The following is a 14218-nucleotide window of genomic DNA, read 5'->3' on the forward strand; positions in this document are numbered from 1 at the left end:
TCCTCCCCAAGTTCCATAGCCTCCTCACCCAGATGCCCAAGAACACGGTGGGGGGGCCTCCGTCCACCCAGTCACTCCACCCCAGATGATCGCCAAAGCATCAGAAGGCTGGCCTTCAATAAGAGTTAAAGTTTTAAAATGCAGTGTGTCCTTTTCCATCCCTCCTCCCCCACCCATCCCAGGCTACCTTGGCAATTATCCCCCTACCTCTGTAAGGAACTAATAAAGAATGCATGAATGTGAAAAAACAATGACTTTATTGCCTCTGCAAGCGGGAGGGGAGGGGAGGGTGGGGTGGGGTGGTTGGTTTACAGGGAAGTAGAGTGAACCGGGTCGGGGGGGGGGGGGTTGGAGGGTTCATCAAGGAGAAACAAACAGAAGTTTCACACAGTAGCCTGGCCAGTCACAAAACTCGTTTTCAAAGCTTCTCTGATGCGCACCGCGCCCTGCTGTGCTCCTCTAACCGCCCTGGTGTCTGGCTGCGCGTAATCAGCGGCCAGGCGAGTTGCCTCAACCTCCCACCCCGCCATAAAGGTCTCCCCCTTACTCTCACAGATATTGTGGAGCGCACAGCAAGCAGCAATAACAATGGGGATATTCTTTTCGCTGAGGTCTGAGCGAGTCAGTAAGCTGCGCCAGCGCGCTTTTAAACGTCCAAATGCACATTCCACCACCATTCGGCACTTGCTCAGCCTGTAGTTGAACAGGTCCTGACTCCTGTCCAGGCTGCCTGTGTACGGCTTCATGAGCCATGGCATTAAGGGGTAGGCTGGGTCCCCAAGGATCACGATAGGCATTTCAACATCCCCAATGGTCACTTTCTGGTCCGGGAAGAAAGTCCCTTCCTCCAGCTTTCGAAACAGAGCAGAGTTCCTGAAGACGCGAGCATCATGTACCTTTCCCGGCCATCCCACGTTGATGTTGGTGAAACGTTCCTTGTGATCCACCAGGGCTTGCAGCAGCATTGAAAAGTACCCCTTGCGGTTTACGTAGTCGGTGGCTTGGTGCTCCGGTGACAAGATAGGGATATGGGTTCCGTCTATGGCCCCACCACAGTTTGGGAATCCCATTTCAGCAAAACCATCCACTATTGACTGCACGTTGCCCAGAGTCACTACCCTTGCTATCACCAGGTCTTTCATTGCCCTGGCAAATTGGATCACAGCAGCCCCCACCGTAGATTTGCCCACTCCAAATTGATTCCCGACTGACCGGTAGCTGTCTGGCGTTGCAAGCTTCCACAGGGCTATCGCCACTCGCTTCTCAACTGTGAGGGCTGCTCTCATCTTGGTATTCTGGCGCTTCAGGGCAGGGGAAAGCAAGTCACAAAGTTCCATGAAAGTGGCCTTACGCATGCGAAAGTTTCGCAGCCACTGGGAATCGTCCCATACCTGCAGCACGATGCGATCCCACCAGTCTGTGCTTGTTTCCCGGGCCCAGAATCGGCGTTCCACGGTATCAACCTGCCCCAGTGACACCATGATTTCCACATTGCTGGGGCCTGTGCCTTGTGAGAGGTCTATGTCCATGTCAATTTCCTCATCACTCTCGTCGCCGCGCTGCAATCGCCTCCTCGCCTGGTCCGGGTTTCGCCTTGGCATGTTCTGGCTCTGCATATACTCCAGGACAATGCGCGTGGTGTTCATAGTGCTCATAATTGCCGCGGTGATCTGAGCGGGCTCCATGATCCCAGTGCTAGCTATGGCGCCTGGTCAGAAAAAAGGCGCGAAAGTAGTATCTGATGGACCAGGAGAAGGAGGGCGGGAGGGAGGGAGGGAGGGCCGAGTGACGACATGGCGTACAGGTACAGGAACAGGGAGAAACACAAACAACTGTCACACAGAATGGTCCCCCCAAAGATTAAACTGGAAACCCTGGGCTTAGCAGGCCGTTGATTTCACGGAGGAAGGGGAAGCAAATGAATACAGAACAAATCTATTTTTTACATCTTAAGGTGGCAGCCGACGCTGCAGCATGAGTGACAGCCATACCAGTACGATGACGATGGGTACCAATCATAATATACCATCATCTGCCAAAAGGCAAGGGGCTGCTGCTGTGTAGCAATGCAGCCCCACGTCTGCCAGCCCCACGTCCGCCAGCACCCAGCATCGCCCTCGGCCTCTTCTGGGTGCTTAGCAGACAATATTGGGCAATTGGCAGAAAATAGTATATTATGACTGGTAACCGTCATCATCGAGACAGTAGCATGTCTGCCCAGGTGGCCATGATTGACAGCCACTCCAGTACGACGATGACGGGTACCAGTCATAATATACCATCGCCTGGAAGGGGCTGGTGCAATGCAGCCCTACGGCTGCCAGCCCCACGGCTATCACTCATGCTACACCGTCTACCGCCAAAAGGCAGTTAGCAGCTGCTGCTGTGTAGCAATGCAGTCCCACGTCTGCCGGCACCAAGAGGACATATGGTGACAGTGAGCTCAGCTGTGCTGAGCGGGCTCCATGTTGTCTGCACAGGTAACCCAGGTAACCCAGGTAAAAAGGCGCGAATCTATTGTCTGCCGTTGCTGTGACGGGGGAGGGAGGGGCCTGACGACATGTACCCAGAACCGCCTGCGACACTGTTTTGCATCATCCGGGCATTGGGATCTCAACCCAGAATTCCAAGGGGCGGCGGAGACTGCGGGAACTGTGGGATAGCTGTGGGATAGCTACCCATAGTGCAATGCTCCGGAAGTCGACGCTAGCCTCGTACTGTGGACGCGGTCTGCCGACTAGAGCACCTAGAGCATTTCATTGTGTGGACATACACAATCGGCTGTATACAACCGATTTCAATAAAACCGGCTTCTATAAATTCGAACTAATTTCGTAGTGTAGACATACCCTCAGGAGTATGGGTTTTTCACACCCCTGAGTTTCATGGTTGTACTGCTATGCTGGGTCTATAGGCTTATAAGAGGAAAAGGCTTGATTTTTACTTTCACAGGAGATGGTTCTTGTGTCCTACTCACAGTTGAGATGACTAGCACTCTCATGGGATGGGGGAGCTAGAGTGAGAGGTCACAGTTATTCTATACCAGTGGTTCTCAAACTTTTGTACTGGTGACCCCTTTCACATAGCAAGCCTCTGAATGTGATCCCCCTTATAAATTAAAAACACTTTTTTGTATCTTTAATACCATTATAAATGCTGGAGGCAAAGCAGGGTTTAGGGTGGAGGCTGACAGTTCACAACCCCCCATGTAATAACCTCGTGACCCCCTGAGGGGTCCTGACCCCCAGTTTCAGAACCCCTGCTCTACACTCTCTTGGAGGGAAGTGCAGGGGTGTGCAAAGATGGTGAAGGAGGGGCATGCACACTCATCTTTTCCTCAAGTTCATCTTAGGCTAACTTCTCCCAGCTTCCCTTCTCTCTCACTATAATGTTCTTCTCTCAGCTGGACTCTGAAATACATTGCAGCTTCACCTACAAAAAGTAGGCAGATAATGAATGTAGTACATTGCCATAAATTCCCCAAAAGGACTGAGAAAGGATTCTTTAATAAGTAGATCTTACTGCACACTCATTTGCTGCACTTAGAGTTTCTGACAAAAATTCTCTGCCCTGAAGCTGCACTTTCCATTTCCATATTGCACTTAAAAGGCAAACTAGCTAACTGTTTAATTCCATTTATGTTGTATTAGGCTAATTAAATAGCAGTAGATGCCTTACAGAAAACCATTTTGTCTGACTTTTTCATGTTATTACTATAAAATGGGTAAATCCCACATGCTACACTTTTCACCAGGTTCTGTTCGGTTACTACAAATTAATTGTTATGCTAACCTAGCTGAAGTCATGTACACATCATTAGATTCTTGTGAACATGACTGTTGGCAATCTAACAATACTATCATGCTATCTATACAATGCATCATTAGTGCAAGAAGTGCTAGTAGTACTATTATGGATATTTAGAAGGAAAGTGGGTTCTACCACTGACTCTCTACTAAAAAGCAACAGAGGGTCCTGTGGCACCTTTGAGACTAACAGAAGTATTGGGAGCATAAGCTTTCGTGGGTAAGAACCTCACTTCTTCAGATGCAAGTAATGGAAATCTCCAGAGGCAGGTATAAATCAGTATGGAGATAACGAGGTGCCACAGGACCCTTTGTTGCTTTTTACAGATTCAGACTAACACGGCTACCCCTCTGATACTTGACTCTCTACTGTTTAGGATAGAATTTCCACACAATTAAGATTATATGATGAAGCACTAAACTGAACTCCTGACCACCTGTGATCATTAAGAATACTAAGCATTCTTCACAAGAGATAGGATGCTCTTCCAGGTACCCAGCCAAAATAATATTCTGCTTATCTCTATTCCCTTTATAGTTTCAAAGGATACATTATTTTTCACATTCTATCCTGAAAAAAAGGAACCTCTCGTGGAATGCTGATTGTCAAAGTAGCTGCATACTAGTGGAGAATGTAAATTCTGTATATGTTGCTACCTATAGAAGACATATCACAGCAACATGGTGTGAGAGGCCAAAACAAACCACTTAAAGAAGCTTTAAGTCCTCCCCTGTGTGAGATATAATAGTTCAACAAAAAAGGCCTTCCTTTTCAAAAGGCATACACAAGTTCAGATAAGCATCCTTCCTGCTACCAATTTTTTTTTTTTTTTTTTTAAATATATAAAAACTCCCTTTCTGGAGTCCAACTAGTGGCACGACATTCACCCATTGCTGAACCTCTCCTCATCTTACTTACTTCCATCTCCTTTTATATCTAGCAGCTGGGCTTGACAAGTTACTGAGTTCAGCTGCAAGTATCTTACACTCAAGAGTGTGGAACAGGCTCTTTATAATGATTTTTAATGGAACCAGTGCATTATAATGATATTATTGCAAAAGTGTATCAGAGAAAGCAGTATACACACTGTACTAGTACAATGACCAGACTAAAACATCTGTAGCAAACAAGGAGGAGATTATTTTCCAAGATAATGAAACTGACCTGTTGTCTTCCTACACTCTATGAGTCAAGTTCATAAGAATTAAAAATTCATAAAGCTTCTCCCACCCCTGCCCCAAAAAAATCACCAAAATATGAAAATCACCATATGCTGAATATGTAAAAAAAAATGTGTGGCACTGACATCTAGAAAAATCTACTGTTACTGATAACTTGTGGAATTTTTTTTTTTTACATTTTAATTATTATTTACCTTTCAAATTCTCAGAAAAATTCTTTTCATAGTGGTTTGAGCATTGGCCTGCTAAACCCAGGGTTGTGAGTTCAGTCCTTGAGGGGGCCATTTAGGGATCTGGGGCAAAAATCTATCTGGGGATTGGTCCTGCTTTGAGCAGGGGGTTGGATTAGATGACCTCCTGAGGTCCCTTCCAACTCTCATATTCTATGATTCTATGAAATCCTCTCTATGATCCTCTATGATCCTATTTTAAACATCCCAGTTTGCAATCAAATTTGTACTGCTGTAACACAGAGATCCCTTGGCAAAGGGTCTCCAGTTCTTTGTAAACAATCCTCTCTCAGGCCTGACAAACTCGTTAAACCAAACATATCTTGCAGGATATTTATCCATAAGGGATATCATGTGAGGTATCTTCAGAAACCTCCTAACTAGTCAAGACTCAGAATCATTGCAAGATGTATTCAGGGCTAATATTTAAGGAACATTGCATTTATATTGAAAGTATGCTGTATGGACTTGGAGTAGAAATTAATCACCAAGAGGTAATGAGCATCAGGGATGGCCCATCCACGCAAGAGAGAGGTGTCACCCCTTCCTAATCAGCCAGTGATGTTATACAAGGTTCAGTTGACCAGCTTTCCTTCCTCCCAAAACTCAGTGGGAAATCATCAGAGGCATCACCAAACAATCAAAACCTCTTAGAGGTAAAAAAGGAACATTACAATAGATTGAGTTTTGCCCTGGCTGTGAATGGAAACAAAATACTGTTTTCAGTAAAACAAAGTGTAGAAAAAGGCACTATTCATTCACTGAAGAAACCACTTGAGGAGCAAGTGTACTTTCATGAAAATTTGGGATCCTGGTTATTGAGAAAATACTGAACTTGGGGCAGGTGGGGTGATGAGGAAAATCTGTATTAGATACAATAGGCAACTACTGATAAGTATAGCTAGAGGTTCACATTTGATTATTTTATGTTGTATTGTAACCATTTGCTTCCAGCACTCTTTCTTGTTTCTATTTAAATCTTTATTCTTTCTTAAATAAACCTACTTTTGTTTTATCATAAGTTCTGTGTGGTTTACAGGTAGTTTCAGGTAAAACTAGGGTACACTGCACCTTTGGGTGTAGAGGATCTGGAATTTCTGTGAATAGTCAGTTTCAGGGGCTTGATACCACAGGAAACAATTCAAGGGTGAAGTTAGGTCTGACATAGCCCAGAAAAGAGAGCTTGAGTGGTTGAAAGGCTGTTGGTGCCAGGAGCTTTGTCACAAGTGCCCTTCTCTGTCTTTTTGGACCACTGCAGACAGGCTGGACACTTCCAAGTTTATAAGCACCAGTGTGTTATTGATTGGGTCTTCTCTACCAGTTCACCAGTACAGCCTTGTGCAGCAACATACAAATTAGAAGTAAACTTCCCCTTTGGTCCATTCTCCCAGAAGAACTCGTGGAGGAAATTCTGCACCAAAAAGATAAAAATTCTGTGCACAATATTTTAAAATTCTGTAAAATCTGCATATTTTATTTGTCAAAATAACACAATATAATCATGCCAGTTTCAATTATTTTGGTAATTTATTTAAAATTTCTGTCAGCAAGTACGTGTAACAATAACAAAAAAGATTCAGGAAATGTTTTATGACAAATAGATTCCTCACTAATCATATTAATACAGAACTTTGAGTAATAATTCATTTGAACTACAATACACAAATGTATTTCCTGCACCCCTTAGAAGCAGTGCAAAGGCTTGGAGTAGTCAGGGGTAACGGAGGAGCTGAGGGAGAGAGAAGTAATTGCTGGGAAGAAGTCTGGGAGTGGACCTGGAGGGTTACTGGGTGTGATGGGAGAAATATGGAACAGGTTGGGGGGAGGGATTGTTCAGGAATTGGGGAGTCTCCTCCATACAGACCCTGACTGACCCCTAGCGTTTCCCATTCAGTCAGACATGTCTGCCTCTATTCCCATGTGTCACTGCACTCCCCTGTCCCCATGTGGCCCTGCACTCCATCCCCATGTGGCCTCCTGCACTCCCACTCACCCTCTCATTTCTCCACATGTGGCCCTGCACTCACACTCCCATTCAGCCCTGGCTCAATGCTGTCATCGCACTAGCCCCCGTACCTCTGCCCCAGTCTGTTCCCACAACTAATCCTTCTGAAACCCCAGTTTGTAATCTCTCAGCAGCCCCATGTGCCCCACTATGTCTGCCCCCCTGTATCCCATGCCTCCTCACCTGGCCCCAAGGGCAGGGTGCTGTGAGAGAATGAGCTCTCAAAACTGGAGACTCTCATACAAAACCAACCTTCCACACAAACGTCCATGTGGCTGGACTTTACAAAAACAAGACACTCCATTTACAACGCACACTTTACTTCTCTACAGAGGAAAAAGGACAGTAAACTATCTAAATTCCTACATGACAGAGGGAGCTACCCTTAACTCACCCAACAATATTGTTAATCTATCCAACCACACACTTAGCCCGCAGAAGAGTCTGTCCTATTTCGGGGACTCTCTGCCCCACCAGCCCCACGCACGTGATACAATTCTGCAGTGATCTGAAAGCCTACTTTCGCCATCTCCTACTCAAGGAATATTTTCAACACACCACTGAACAGAGCACTGACCTACAGGAGCTCTCCTTCCAACACTACAAGAAGAAGAATTCTGCATGGAATCCTCCTGACAGTCGAAATGACAGACTGGACTTCTACGTAGAGTACTTCCACAGACGTACTGTGGCTGAAATTGTGAAAAAACAGCATCACTTGCCCCATAACCTCAGCCGTACAGAACACAGCACCATCCACAGCCTCAGAAACAACTCTGACATTATAATCAAAGGAGGTGCTGGATATCAGATACCCTCTCTTTTGGATGAAAATAATTTGTAGTGTCAACAATTCTTCTTTAATTTCAAAAATAGTAATTAGGGCCTGATACTGTAATGAGTTCTGTACAGTTCTCCATGTAGAGTTCATTGCAAAACTGGGACCTAAAGTTAGTAACTAGCTTGCATAAAGACAAATATGTATGCAATGGAAGGAAAATAACCAATAGCTATTTTTCTGATTATAAGAGATGTTTGTTAAGATGCCATTTTTTTAGGTTGTACTTTTTTTCAGCTACATTGCATTTGAGAAGTCTTAATTTAATTGCAAAAATGCTGAATAAACATAACCCGGCCTTCGACGTCACACCGCGCAAGCTCATCACTGGGGGCATCATCACAGAGCTTGTTGTCTTCCGCCCTGAAGAGCTCTGAGAGGCCCTGACCCGGGCAGTGAAAGAAGAGTGACCCCCTTGGACCAATAACTGCCCTGACTCATGCTGTGAGGGGGTGGAGAGAGACCCGGCTTTCCCTCCTCAGAGACCAAGACTGTGGGTGGGGGTAATACGCCTTGTTCCTGACTCTGTTTTACATGCTGTTAATAAATCCACATCATCTTTGGCCACCACTTTTCCGCATGGGCTGATGCCTGTAGCTGTCTAAATTAGCAGGGCTTTAATGAGCTGTGTATGGGTTGTGTGTCCTCTACTGGATGGAGTCCAGTTGGGGATTGGTCCTGCTTTGAGCAGGAGGTTGGACTAGATGATCTCCTGAGGTCCCTTCTAACCCTGATATTCTATGATTCTATGAAATTGTCTTAAGAAGCAATTGACCCATTGCGGATCATGGCTTAACTGCAAGTGTAGCCCAGGTAAGACCTTACTGTGAAAGCCTGCTTGCATAAATAGTCCTTATCCAAGAGGAATTGCTCAGATGAATTGGAAGGACAAATATGAGTAAGGAAGGGTTTGTAGGATCAAGTCCATGGTTTAGATAATCTAGCTGACCTTGATTATTCAGAAGCTGTTGCAAGGTTAGGGTAGTATTTCTCCCTCCAGTTTTGTGGGAGAAGTTGAAACAGTTTAGTCTTAAAAGCCAAACATTTTTTTTCCATTCAAGATGTTTAATTAGTTAATTAGCTCTATTTCAAGCCTGGCTAATGTTTATTCAATAAATAAAATGTAAAAACAGAAATCACTTTCTCTCAAGACAACCAATCTCTGTAACATTGGCTGCTATATCCTTTGCCAGCTTCTTAGCCATCAAATAAGTTCCAACCTTTCTCTCACATTCTATTGACTGCCCTATGACCCTGGAAATCCCATGTGATTTTCTCCTTTCATAACAGCTTTTCTAGTCCTGTTCAATTAAGCTCCAGCTATCCAGAATCCTTTCCTTTTTGCTCTTCTGTCTGCTCTCCCTTCATGTTCACTGCCAGACCTCTATTTCAACACTTTCTCTTAATTTTGAATCTTCCTTCTCCACCTTTGTCTAGTTTCTTCTGCTTTCTTGTAGATAGTCTTAAATTCCCAAATGAAATTTGCAGTGTGTGCTGCACAGTACTAATCCTTGTGCTGAGAAATCTTAAAGTTATACTTAGGAGACAGATCACTACTTTGTATTCCATTATTAGAAAGAACAGCACAGAGAACAATATCAAATTTTAAATGAAATTACATGCCTAGAAGGGGAATATAAATGTAAGAGGGAGAGTACCTCATTATCGCTCTCTAAGCAGCTAAAACAAAATTCAAGTAATTGTAAATTCCAAAAAATAAAAAATAAATCTCTTGGATATACTAAAAATGCTGTTATGCACACAGCAATAATATGGGAAAGTTATTAGAAAGGGATATTAAGAGTAAAAAATTGCAGAGGCAGATTTCTGTGAGGGATAAAAAATAATAAGCTCATTAATAAATATCCTGAAATAGTCAGCTCTGAGACTTTTGAGCAGAAATTGCATTCCTTGGAGTACTCAGCCAGTCAAGCGATATAAACTCTTCTATTCACTTAGATTTGCTACAGCTCTTTGCTGAGCCATGCATGAAAGTATGTATCAATAATGTACTGTATATTCTTGGAAAGATTTGCAATTGCCAGTGGTGCACATCCACACTTTCACTCTCTTTCCTCTACCCCTTCTTCTTGCTACTACAACAAGATAGGAGAAATATGGCAAAGGAGTTACAAAACCCACAAACTAGTGATAAAAGCACTTGAACTTTTATACCAAGAATGAAGAACTGTTATTGCTGTGTGAGGGACTCGTGTTCTTCAATTTCTTTTACATAGCAAATAACAAACATACGTTAACATGTAGTGGAATGATGAACTTTTGGGTAAGAAACAGAATTGGAAGTCAGGAGGTCTCTTCCCCACTCTACCACAGACTTTCTGTCAGTGTGACCTTGAGAAGGCCATTTTCTGTGTACTTCAGTTTCATCACATGTAAAACAGGGATAACAATACTGCTATGAGCTGGGTGAAACTTTTTTATGGTATTGAGACTGATAGGTGTGAACTCACCCTTCAGTTAACATAATGGTAAGCATAAGCTCCTCCTAAGACAAAGGAAGTGTGTGAACTCATCCAGGAGCTGAGGATCATTGAATCATTTTAGGCAGATGTAGGTGAGTGGGAAAGCAGAACAAAAAGAAATGGAGAACAGACAGAGTGAGTGCCTAACGGAGCAGCCTAAAGTACAGCAGGGTTGAATGTTTCCCCAAGAAGAAAGCTGGAGGGAGTGGGAGGGGTGATATTTGGGTTGGGATGTAGGCTGAAAATAGTGCTCTTGGTGCTGTGAGCATAAGAAGCTGTTTCCTTCTGCATTCAGAGACACAAGATTTTGTACATTCTTTGAGAATAAACAAGAAATGCCTGATTCCATCAATTTCTGTTCCCAGCTGGAGCACCCACAGGGTCCAAACTTTGACTAGCCACTCAGGTCAAAAGGGACAACAGTACTTTCCACCATGAACATTACAAGGAGTAAGGCCTGGATCCTCTGGTATCTGTGGGAGTAAGTGACTAAATACCTTTATAGGATCTGGGCCTAAGGCCTAATAAATACCTTTCAGATCCTCAGATGGAAGATGTTATACAAATGCAAGTTATTATTTATTTTTAATATCATAGGGCATAGAAATCCCAGTCATTGATCAGGACCCCATTGCAATAGGTGTTGAACAAAAAGACAGATCCTGCCCCAAAGACCTTACAAGCTAAGTATAGGACAAGAGACAACTGATGGATGCAGACAGATGGGAAACAATAAAACAAGAACATGACAGGCAATGGTCTCAATACAGCAGCTGCCTAACTGTTTCCAAGTTTTTTTGTAGGTCTCACAGCAGAGCAGAGTTTTAAGGAGGATAGCATGGTAGCTATGCGGATGTTTATAGGGAGCCTCTCCCAAACATGAAGGGCAGCATGGGAGAAACTACGAAGGTGCTTGTTTGAAAATTAAACAAGTGTGCAGCTGAGGCTGGAATCAAGGGAGGATTTGAGACAGGAATCAACTTTTCAATACGGAATGAGAAATGATAGGTAGGGCGGAGATAGATCATAAAGGGCCTTGAAAGTTAAGGAAATGGCTTATGTTTGATACGATAGAGAAAAGGGAGCCGGTGCGGGGATTGAAATAAATAAATAAAATAAAATAATGGAGATAACCAGGCAGCGGCACAGCTGCGAGCAGCGGCACAGGGCGGCAGCAAACAGGGGAGTTTGAGGGGGGGGGTTTGCAGGGGGAGGCAGGAGGGTGCGGTGTGGTGTGTGCTCTGTGTCCCCAGGTGCTGTGGGCAGAGACTGCAGCAGCCATGAGCCAAGCAGCAGCAAACGGAATGCAGATGGCTGCCTGCGGAAGCTGTGGTATGTATATAGTCCTAGCGGGTGAGCTGGAACAGAGGTATGTTTGCATGAAGTGCCGCCTTATAGCGCTACTGGAAGAAAAGATTAAGGGGTTGCAGATGCAGGTAGATACCCTGGTGGAGTTTAGACGGGGGGTTGAGCAGCTGATGGAGGACAGGCAAGGAGGGACTGAAGGGGAATGCTCAGGGGTGCAGGTGGAAGCAGATTTAGAGGACAGTGAGGGGGGAAGGTTAGAGGGAGAACAAGGGCAGTGGAAGCATGTGACCGTGAGAAGCAGGCCAAGGAAAAGGAGGCCTAGTGAGGGGGAAATAGAACTCAGGAACAGGTTTGGGTGTTTGGATAATGAGGAGGGGGGGCAGCAGGTGGTGACTGAAGGTGGGAGGGTGAGGAAGAAGAGAAGAGCGGCTAGGCCAATAGAGAGAGGGGAGGAGTTGATGGAGACAGCACCAAATCTGGGCCCCCGGAGGATTCAGGAAGGCACAAGGGGGAGTATGAGGGAAGATAGGAACAGACACAGGTTAGGACTAGAGGGATCAGAGACTAGATTAGTAGATCGCACTGTTGCCAGGCGACGGCAGGTGTATGTGATTGGGGACTCTTTACTGAGGAGATTAAACAGGCCTGTGACCAGGGCAGACCCAGAAAACAGAAGGGTGTGCTGTCTACCGGGCGCAAAGATATGCGATGTGGACCTGCGGTTGAAAAGGATACTAAAAGGAGCAGGTAAGAACCCCTTGATAATGCTTCATGTAGGAACGAATGACATGGCTAGGTTCTCATTAGAGAGAATCAAGAGAGATTATGCCAGGCTGGGTAAGACACTCAAGGAGATAGAGGCTCAGATTATCTTTAGTGGAATTCTGCCTGTTCCTAGAGAAGGGCAGCAAAGGGCTGGTAGGATTGTGAGAATAAATAGTTGGCTAAGAGAGTGATGCTATAAGGAAGGCTTTGGGATGTATGGTCACTGGGAGGCTTTCGGGGACAGACAGCTGTTCTCACAGGATGGAATTCACCTGAGTAGGGAAGGAAATAGACTTCTGGGAGGGAGACTGGCACATCTTATCAAAAGAGCTTTAAACTAGGAAGTTGGGGGACATGGTTGGGAGATGTACAGTTAATCTCCACGCCATATTCCAACATTGAAAAGGCGAGTGATGAGATAAGAGGAGATATAGCTGGGGAGATGGGATTGGACATAAGAAGGAGAGGTGGGACGAACATAAAGAGGTCTGTAACATATTGCGTTACTAAGGGGAGACAGGCTAAACGACATACATTAGGATGTTTATACACCAATGCGAGAAGCCTAGGTAACAAAATGGAGGAATTGGAGCTCTTGGTCCAAGAACTGAAACCAGATATCGTAGGAATAACTGAAACATGGTGGAACGGCAGTCACGACTGGAATACAGGTATGGAAGGGTATGCGCTGTTTAGGAAAGACCGGAACAAAGGTAAAGGTGGGGGGGGTGGCATTGTATGTCAATAATGAGATAAGCTGTAAAGAAATAATAGTTGATGGAATAGATAAGACGGAGTCCGTCTGGGCAATAATCACACTGGGTAAAAGAACTACTAGAGCCTCTCCAGGGAGAGTGCTTGGGGTGTGCTATAGACCTCCAGGATCAACCCAGGATATGGATAAAGAACTATTTAATGTGTTTAGGGAAGTAAATACTAATAGGAACTGTGTAATTATGGGGGACTTTAACTTCCCGGATATAGATTGGGGAACAAACGCTAGTAGCAATAATAAGGCTCAGATGTTCCTAGATGTGCTTGCTGATCAATTCCTTCATCAAGTGGTAACTGAACCGACGAGGGGGGGAGGCCATTTTGGATTTGGTTTTGGTGAGTAGTGAGGACCTCGTTGAGGAAGTGGTTGTAGGGGACAACTTGGGCTCCAGTGATCATGAGCTAATTCGGTTTAAACTAAATGGAAGGAGTAACAGAATTAAATCAAAGACTAGGGTTTATAATTTTAAAAAGGCTAATTTTAACAAATTAAGAGGACTGGTAAGGGAAGTGGATTGGGCAAACATATTAATGGATCTAAAGGCAGATGATGCCTGGGATTACTTTAAGTTAAAGCTGCATGAGCTGTCGGAGGCCTGTACCCCAAAAAAGGGAAAAAGGTTAGTAAGCAGGAGATTTAGATCGAGCTGGATGAGCGACCGTCTCAAAGGGGCCATTAGGAAAAAACAGAAAGCGTACAAAGAGTGGAAGAGGGGAGGGATCAGTAAGGAAACTTACCTTAGTGAAGTCAGAGCATGTAGAGATAGAGTGAGAAAGGCCAAAAGCCATGTAGAGTTGGACCTTGCGAGGGGAATTAAAAGCAATAG

This window comes from Malaclemys terrapin, chromosome 6, assembly GCF_027887155.1.
Source record: "Malaclemys terrapin pileata isolate rMalTer1 chromosome 6, rMalTer1.hap1, whole genome shotgun sequence".
NCBI lineage: Eukaryota > Metazoa > Chordata > Testudines > Emydidae > Malaclemys > Malaclemys terrapin.